We start from the raw sequence: 9,556 nt of genomic DNA on the forward strand, positions 1-9,556 counted from the left end.
GGAAATATAAATATATTATAAACAGATATGTTAGTAGCTCTTTTTTGTTCTTGGTATCTCTGGTTGGTATTCTGCAAGATATATTGTCTCATAAACGGTGAAACCCTTTAAGAAAAGGCTCAGTCTTGTTCACTGAATTTCAGAAGCCTAATTCTAGCATAACCTAAAGATGATGACTCAGAGCAAATTTTCTTTGATTCAAGTGTAGATAAGACTTTCTAGGCTGAGGGCAGAGAAGAGCCAAGAGGGGAAGTGATGAGAGCTTACACACTGGTGAGTCCTGAGAAGGGGTCCTATGCCCTCAACTCCTACCCCAGCCTTCAACCAAGCTCCTGGCTCAGGGGGATTAGGGTGTAGAAGCCCCTGGGGTGTTTTTTTGTGTGGGGGTGGGGAGTGGGGGGAGCTGAGAGCAAGGCGGCTTTGAGATGCAAAAGAGCTATTTTTTGCTCAGTCATTGGGCTTGCTACAGTCTCCAAGGATTCCCCATGCTGTTCTGTAGTGTAGATGTGACAGAAGGGCCCATGTTCTTGAGTGGGGTACAGAAGCTTATTACCCCAGACCCTAGAGTGGTATAGGATCTCAGAATATTCCCCATGTGTATGAGAGTAACACAGACATGGCACAGAGAGTGGGCAGATGCAAAGAAATATTACTGGCAGGAATGAGGCAGGATGCACAGACCTAAGTCGCCTGGACCATATAAATACGCCCAGGGAAAGTCTGTGGTGATTTACTGCAGTAAGAACACTTAACATGAGAGCTATCCTCTTTTTTTTTTTTAATTAATTTATTTTAGGCTGCTTTGGGTCTTCGTTGCTCTGCACAGGCTTTCTCTAGTTGTGGCGAGTGGGGGCTACTCTTTGTTGCGGTGTGCAGGCTTCTCATTGCAGTGGCTTCTCTTGTTGCAGAGCACGGGTTCTAGGCGTGCGGGCTTCAGTAGTTGTGGCGCCCGGGCTTAACTGCTCCATGGCATGTGGGATCTTCCCAGACCAGGGCTTGAACCATGCCCCCTACATTGGCAGGCAGATTCTTAACCACTGCGCCACCAGGGAAGCCTGAGATCTATCCTCTTAACAATATGGTCCAGTAATCCTACTTCTGGGTTTTTATCCAAAAGAATTGAAATCAGGATCTCAAACAGATATTAGCACTCTCATGTTCACTGTAGCACTATTAACAATAGCCAAGATGTAGAAACAACATAAATGCCCATCAACAGATGAATGGATAAAGAAACTGTAATAAGTATAATGAATATACACAATAATATTGTACTGTATGTAACGTGATAAATATCACCACAACATCAATCCTCTTACAATATATAAATGTATCAAACTAACACATTGTACACCTTAAATTTACACAATGTTATATGTCAAATTATATTCAATAAAAAAGAGAAGTCAGGTCATTTAAAAATTAACAGAAATATTTTTGTGAGAAACCAAAATAACAAATCACTACATTATGATCATCATTGTGATTATTAATGAGTAGATAACTTTGGGACATTAAATTAAAGACCTGAGGGTGGGGGGGATGTGAAATATACATGCAATAGAATATTACTCCGCCTTAAAAAAAAATAAGGGAATTCTGCAATGTTTGACAACATGGATGATCCTTGAGGACACTATGCTAAGTGACATAACCTAGTCACAAAAGGATAAATATGATAAATATGACTTGTATGAGGTATCTAAAAGAGTCAAATTCATAGACTCATAGAGCAGAATGGTGGTTGCCAGGGGTTGAGAGAGGGGGAAATTTGAAATAGAAGAACATTTTCAATCTGATAAGATAAATTCTCCCCTCATTTCTTTCTTTTCCAAATATCTTTTGGCTATTACGTTTTTAACCATTCAAAAGAACATAAAATTCAGTTTGTCATAAGTTATTAACTATCTTATTAAGAATTTTGTTTGCTACTTAATCCATTAATTAATTTGATATAATTTTGAGGTATGTCTGAAAATTCATTTTTTAAACTGAGGTATAATTTACATATAACATTATATTAGTTTCACGTGTACAACATAAAGATTTGGTATGTGTAATGTCTATCATCACACAGTTAAAATTTTCTTGTGATGAGAAATCTTAAGATCAACTCTCTTAGCAACTTTAAAATATATAATACAGTATTATTAACTATAGTCACCATGCTGTACATTACAACCTCAGAACTTTTTTAGTTTATAACTGGAAGTTTGTACCTTTTGACCACCTTCAGCCATTTCTTCCACCCTTCACCCCCACCTCCAGCAACCACCAATCGATTCTCTCTATGATTGGAGATATATATATATATATATATATATATATATATATATATATATATATATATTTTTTTTTTTTTTTTTGCGGTATGTGGGCCTCTCACTGTTGTGGCCTCTCCCGTTGTGGAGCACAGGCTCTGGACGCGCCGGCCCAGCGGCCATGGCTCACGGGCCCAGCCGCTCCGCGGCACGTGGGATCCTCCCGGACCGGGGCATGAACCCGCGTCCCCTGCATCGGCAGGCGGACCCTCAACCACTGTGCCACCAGGGAAGCCCTGGATATATTTTTAATATTCACTCTTAGACCCACTGTCATAGTATGACTCTTACTTAGGTTTTCTTTTATGGCCTTCAGTATTTTCTCCTAAAATAGATCTTGCACACTTCTTTTTAGTCTTATTCACAGGAGATTTTTGAAAATAGTTTTTATTGCTATTGTGAGTGGGGCATTTTTTCCATAGCAATTTTTTTGTTGTTCACTCAAGAAATATTTATTGATAGGTGGTATGAGTCCACTGCATTTGAAAGTGGTTATTTCTGATGCATAGCAAAGCTTTAAGGACTTTGGTATTCTTATTGTATACCTGGCCACTTGTACGGGTTTCCTAATCAGTTTTATAGTTCTGTGGTTGGTTCTCTTGGATTCATAGTGTCTGTAAATTCCCATAATTTTTTCTTTTCCTTGTTAGTATTTTTTAGCTCTTCTTACATTTTAATGTCCTATTACATTGGCTAGGCTTTCCAGAACAATGTTGTGGAGATAATGAGCATTCTTATCTTGCTCCTACTGATAATGAGAATGCTGTTCAAGTTTCCCTGTTAACTATGATGTTTACTATAAGTTTCTGGTAGGTACTTGTTCTCAAGTTAAGAAATTCATATTCTTAGAATTATTAAGAGTTTTTATTAGGAAAAGTTTTTGAATTTTGTCAAAATAATTTAGCATCTAATAGAAGTAATATGACTTTCTCTCTATTCTGTTAATGTGATTAATTATATTTTTGGTTCTTAATACAAATTATCCTTGCATTCCTGGAATGAATCCTTGGATCTAACATTCTTTCACTCTAGTATTTTTTGTTGTTGTCGAAGTTTTATTTAAGACGTCTACATTTACTTTTGTAAGTGAAATTGGCTTATAAGGTCTCATAAGAGTTGAGTATCAGGGTTATGCTAGCCTAGAATGTATTGGGAAGCTTTTCATCATTTTCTATGCTCTAAAATTTTGAAGTAGAAAAAATATTTTCTGTTCTTGATGAGACTGGTAGACCTGACTCATGAAACTAATTGGGCCTGTTACCTTTAGAAGGGTGGGTATTTTTATTACTTTCTTAATATTTTATAGCGATTTACCCTTTCAGTCTATCTTTGTCTTCTTCAGTCAGGTGTGGTAATTGACATTTTTCTAGGGAATCATCCGTTCTATCTGAAAGGAGCAGGAAGCTTGCTGAGGATCCTCATGATTTTCAGTGTAATAAAGAACTGTCTTGGGCCTGAAAAAGTTTAGTGTTACTCCTTTCATTTGTTTTTTCTTTCTCCTCCTCACATTGTTCCTTGGTTTGTTTCTGAAGTCCCGAAGTTGCCAGGTTCTGCTGTGCTTCTTTTTCCAGCCACAACTCACTCTGCAGCAATCCTCTGTTCAACTCTTTGGGATTGCAATTTACTCTTCTTGTTCCTCTATCGGTCACCGTCATCTGGTCTCCTTATTCCAGAAATTCCTTCACATTTTGCACTACTTTTGTCATTCCTTTATTTTTTCTTTTCCAGTACTTGATTGCAGTGCTTCTCAAATGTCAAGGCATATACATCACCTGAGGATCTTGTTGAAATGCAGATTCTGGTTCAGAGGATCTGGGGTGGACCTGAGATTCTGCATTTCTATCAACTCCCAGGTGCTGCTGCTGGTCCTTGGGCCACACTTTGAGTAGCTAGGCTGTGGACCATGCTGAGAGAACTGAAAGGAGCCTTGAAGATCAGCTGGTGCAACTTTCTCAAGAGTTAAACAAACAGATTCATAAGGGTTAAGAGCCACGTGTCTTTAGTAGTGGCTAATGCAGGTCCTACTTAGTATATCACATTGCTTTCTCCCAGGTTGCCTTTAGGTCTTTGCAGATAAAGTCAGTGAAATGAGAGCATACCCCATTCAGATGTAATGCCTTTTTAGTTCAACCATACACTATGTATCTCAACAAAAGGAGCTCTGTTACAGCCAAGATCTCCAAAGATCACAGTAGATTTGGTCTTCATGCTCCTATCCTGGCGAAGTCGAGGTCAGCCACTTGCAGAAGAAAGCAATGTAGCTGGTGCTAAAAAGACCAGACTATCATCGCCATCATCCCATCTCCATTACCATTCTCATGTTAAATCATGCTCCCCCTATTCCCGACCAATCTTGCAATCTGTTTCTACACTACATTACAGTAACTTCACTGTCATATACCTATACATGCTGCAGTGCCTAGCAAATAGTAGAGAATAAGTAAATATTTGTTGAAAATATAAAGGTAAATTTAAAAATTGAATTTTCCCTATTGTCAAAGGGAAAGGGACCTCTTCTCCCTCCCACTTAGAGCATTCCCCTGAGAAATCTAATGTTTGTGAATCCTTTCTCTAACTCTCTGATCTGTATGCAAACCTTTGCAAGGGCTAGGTAGACTTTATGTCAGCTTTACAACTACGGAATGTTTCAGTTAAGGGCCTAAGAACCATCTCTTTGAAATGTAGACCTTAAGGAAGGTTTTTCTGTTATGCTATTTTTCTGTTACCTTGGGAATCTAGCTTAGGTGCCTCTCTCTGAGCTGTAAACAATTTGCTTCTCATAGAGATACGAGAAATTACAATATTCCTTTGGATAAAAGAAATTAGCAAAAAAAATGGCTGCCTCAATTACCAGGTGAACGCTGGATGAACTATGAAAGAATGCAAAGCCAAGGGTGCTGTTAAGTTCTCTTATAATAAGACAAATTACCATTAGTGTAGTGAATATGTACCTAATGGATTTTAACTGCTCGGATATATAAAAAGAATGGGATTTCTTTCTTTCTATTCTTATCTGATTTCCTATGAAGAAGCACATTGTAATTTGACTTAATGCTTTTTCAAAAAATAAATCTTTTTTCTTCCTTTTCTACATATTGTGGAGAGGGTTTTTGGGGTTGACAGGGTTTAAAATCTTCCCCAATAAGGGAGAAAAAGGGAGAAAAGCAAAAATAAACCAGAATAGGAAGTCAGCAAAGGAAAAGAGGAAAGAAGGAAGGGAGGGAGGAAGAAAGGGACATTCACGTGCAAAAAAATAAATGTAGACACAGATCTTATACGTTTTACAAAAATTAACTCAAAATTGATCAAAGACCTAAACGTAAAATGCAAAACTATAAAACTCCTAGAAGATAACATAGGAGAAAATCTAGGTGACCTTAGGCATGGTGATGATTTTTTTTTAGATACACCACCAAAGGCATAATCCATGAAAGGAAGAATTGATGAGATGGACTTCATTAAAATTAAAAACCTCTGCTCTGTGAAGAACAATGTCAAGAGAATGAGAAGACACAGAATGTGAAAACAAAATTTATAAAAGACACATCTGAAAGAGGACTGTTATCCAAAATATACAAAGTAGTCTTAAAACTAAACTCAACAATAAAAAAAAGTGAACCACCCAAATATAAAAATGGGCAAAAGACCTGAATAGGTACCTCACCAAAGATACACAGATGGCAATTAAGTGTATCAGAAGATGTTCAACATGATATGTCATTAGGGAATTGCAACTTACAATGAGACATTATTGTACACCTACTAGAATGGCTAAAGTCCGAAACAGTGAGAACACCAAATGCTGTTGAGAATGTGAACTAACAGGAACTCTCATACATTGACTGGGGGAATGCAAAATGGTAGAGCCACTTTGCAAGCAGTTTGGCAGATTCTTACAAACGTAAAAAAACTTTTACCATATGATCCAGCAATTGTGCTCCTTAGTATTTACCCAAAATGAACTGAAAACATGGCCACACAAAAACCTGCACCTGACTGTTTATGGCAGCTTTATTCGCAACTGCTAAAACTTGGAAGCAACCAATATTTCCTTCAGTATATGAATGAATAAATTGTACCAACAATCCAAACAATGGAATATTTATTCAGTGCTAAATAGAAATCAGCTCTCAAGCCATGTAAAGACATGGAAGAAGCTTAAATGTTTATTACCAAGTGAAAGAAGGCATTCTGACAAGGCTACATACTGTATGATTCCAACTATACGACATTCTAGAAAAAACTATAGAGATAACCAAAAGATTAGGGGTTATCGGGGATTAGCAGGGAAAGAGGGATGAATAAGCAGAACAAAGAGGATTTTTAGGACAGTGAAACCAGTCTGTATGATACTATAATGGTGGATACGTGTCACTATACATTTGTCAAAACCCATAGAACGTACAACACCAAGAGTGAACCCTAATGTAAACTATGGACTTTGGGAGATTACAATGTGTCAGTGCAGGTTCATACATTGTAACTACCTTAATGTACAGCAAAATAATAATGATAAAATTTTGTGCTTTTCCTTTTCTCTTATGCCTTCTTTAGGAAGTATTAGGAAGAAAACACCCACTGTTCTCTCTACCTCACACTTGGTCCTCTCCAGTGCATCAGAAATCTGATTAGAGAAATTTGAGATAAAGACCACAGCTCATGCTTGGCCTTTCCTCGTGTTCTCCCTAGGACGAGCCTGCTCACAGCAAAACACTTTTTCCTCAAAGCCAAGGCACATCCACTTCTGTCACTTTTTCTCCCATCCTTCAAGCCAAGTGAGGCTTCAGAATTTTAACTAAACAGATATTTATTCATTGTCTTTCTCTGCCCATCAGGAATGCAAACTCCCGGAAGGCAAAGACAATGTCATTTTATTGACTGTTTACCACAGACACTAGCAGAAATTTTTATTTATACTACATGTACATAGTACAAAATCTATTGGATGCTGAATATAATTCTCTTATCCTATGTTTAGTTAACTTAGACTTCTGGCTAGCCCTTAAATATTCTCTAGGTCTTCCTACTGCCATGCCTTTTCTATTGTTTCTTCATGTAATGCTCTTGCCCTTTAATTCCCACCCTTGGTCTCATTTTTTCCATTCTGAAACCTTATTGATCCCTCAAGACCTATCTTGTTCTCAGACATCCTCAGTGATTTCTCTCCTGATAAACTCAACCAAATATGATCTACTCCTGTAAACACTTGTAATACTTTTATTTCTCTGAAAGAATTTATCATGTTTAAACTGACATTTTATCCAATCACATGCATGCTTTCTCCCTTCCTTTTGATTACAATTTTTTGAAGGATAAGAACTGTGTTTTAGTCATCTTGCTATCTCCAACAGCACCTGGAAGTTAGTGGATGATTTTAAAAAAATTTTTTGTAGCGGTATTACCAGTATAACTCTATTATTTAAATTTTTTAATCCATGGATTCAACAGCAAATATATTAGCTGATTTCCTAAGTCACAGTTTGATTTACTTACATTACTAAACAATAGGTATTGATTTTTACAAACCAATAACATGACATATATTTAATAATTCATAAAATATGATTTCTAGTATGCTAATAAATGTAGGTTTAGTTTTCCAAGTGAGAAAGTTGTGTAACAATTTTGATATGACTGTAGAGTGGTTGCACCATTACCCTAATCATAAGAGTCTTCAGATATGCAGATTTAGTTTCCCAGATTACTGAGAGTTATAGTTAATATGCTCTCTCTCTCTATATATTTTTTAACATCTTTATTGGAGTATAATTGCTTTACAATGGTGTGTTAGTTTCTGCTTTATAACAAAGTGAATCAGTTATACACATACATATGTTCCCATATCTTTTCCCTCTTGCGTCTCCCTCCCTCCCACCCTCCCTATCTCATCCCTCCTAGGTGGTCACAAAGCACCGAGCTGATCTCCCTGTGCTATGCGGCTGCTTCCCACTAGCTACCCGTTTTACATTTGGTAGTGTATATATGTCCACGCCACTCTCTCACTTTGTCCCAGCTTTTTTAATTTTAAAAACTTAAAAAGAGATGTATTATCTAAGATAAAAATGTGAGATAATTATGAAGGAAAAAAGTTTTATTTTCTCACTTATAAGAACTTGGACTCCTTAAGGCATCTGGTAAATATAAAAATGATACTTTCAAAAGTTATAAGTAGATGAAGACTCCTAACTGCTGAAAGTTTTATTTTATTAGAACATGTAGCACCAGATAATGTAAGGAGAATCTTTATTCTGCTTAAAGCCTGGGACATTTGATTTACTGCTCCCTGTCAGGGTAGAAGTTGGCATCCTCTGCTCACACAGGTATATTTCACCAACATTGTAAAACTGTACAGAGAATGGGCTATGCTTGTTAAATCCTTCTTCAGTCTTATTATTTGGTGATTTTTGACAATTATACCCAATCTTTTAATGCTAAGTCAATTTAAAATGCCAAAAATACAATGAATACTTCTACACATGCTTTTCTACTCAGATACAGGGGTACTTATTTCCACTAAGAACTATTCATCCAGAAAATGATGGAAATGATTTAAGTAGGTATATTGTAAAATTTCAATTGCACTTAGGATCTGTACAGTGTTTGAGGCTGCTCTTTCTGAGAACTAATATCCTACAAACTAGTAAAGTAACACTGGTCTAAGCTGCCTGCATGTTCTTTTGCTCACTTTTTTAAACTTATAAATAGGGACCCATTTTCTCTTTTAAGACTGGCACACATTATATGCTTCATCTTTTGACCTTCATTAAAGGGAGTTTTGTTTTCCATATCGCATGACATTTGTATACCCCAGCTTCTACTGGGCTGTTTGAGGATACTTTACTCAACAAAGCTTTGCTGCTGTCAGTTTTACCTTGTCTTGTCAGGAAACGTGGCATACTAAAATTAAAATAATTCATAGAGGGTTGATAAAGTTACTAAGTACAAAGTATTAGTTTGGGGGTAGGCGGAACCACAGGATATACGGCAAGAACCTGAGACTCCTAACAGTGGAGTTGCTACCACTTCTAGGTCCTAAGAAACAAGGGAAAAGTTACTGGAACCCAGAACAAGAGAAAATTATGTAGAGTAGGCTACCTCAAGAAGATAACTTGAACGACGGAGCCAGTCCAAAGCAACATTGCAGGAAAGGATCTGGGGGAATAAATACCCTTTTCTCTCTCTCCTTCTTCCCTTCAGTCTCCCAGAGCTCCCTGTAGGTTAAACCCAACCACAAG

The sequence above is a fragment of the Delphinus delphis genome, chromosome X (assembly GCF_949987515.2).
Source record: "Delphinus delphis chromosome X, mDelDel1.2, whole genome shotgun sequence".
NCBI lineage: Eukaryota > Metazoa > Chordata > Mammalia > Artiodactyla > Delphinidae > Delphinus > Delphinus delphis.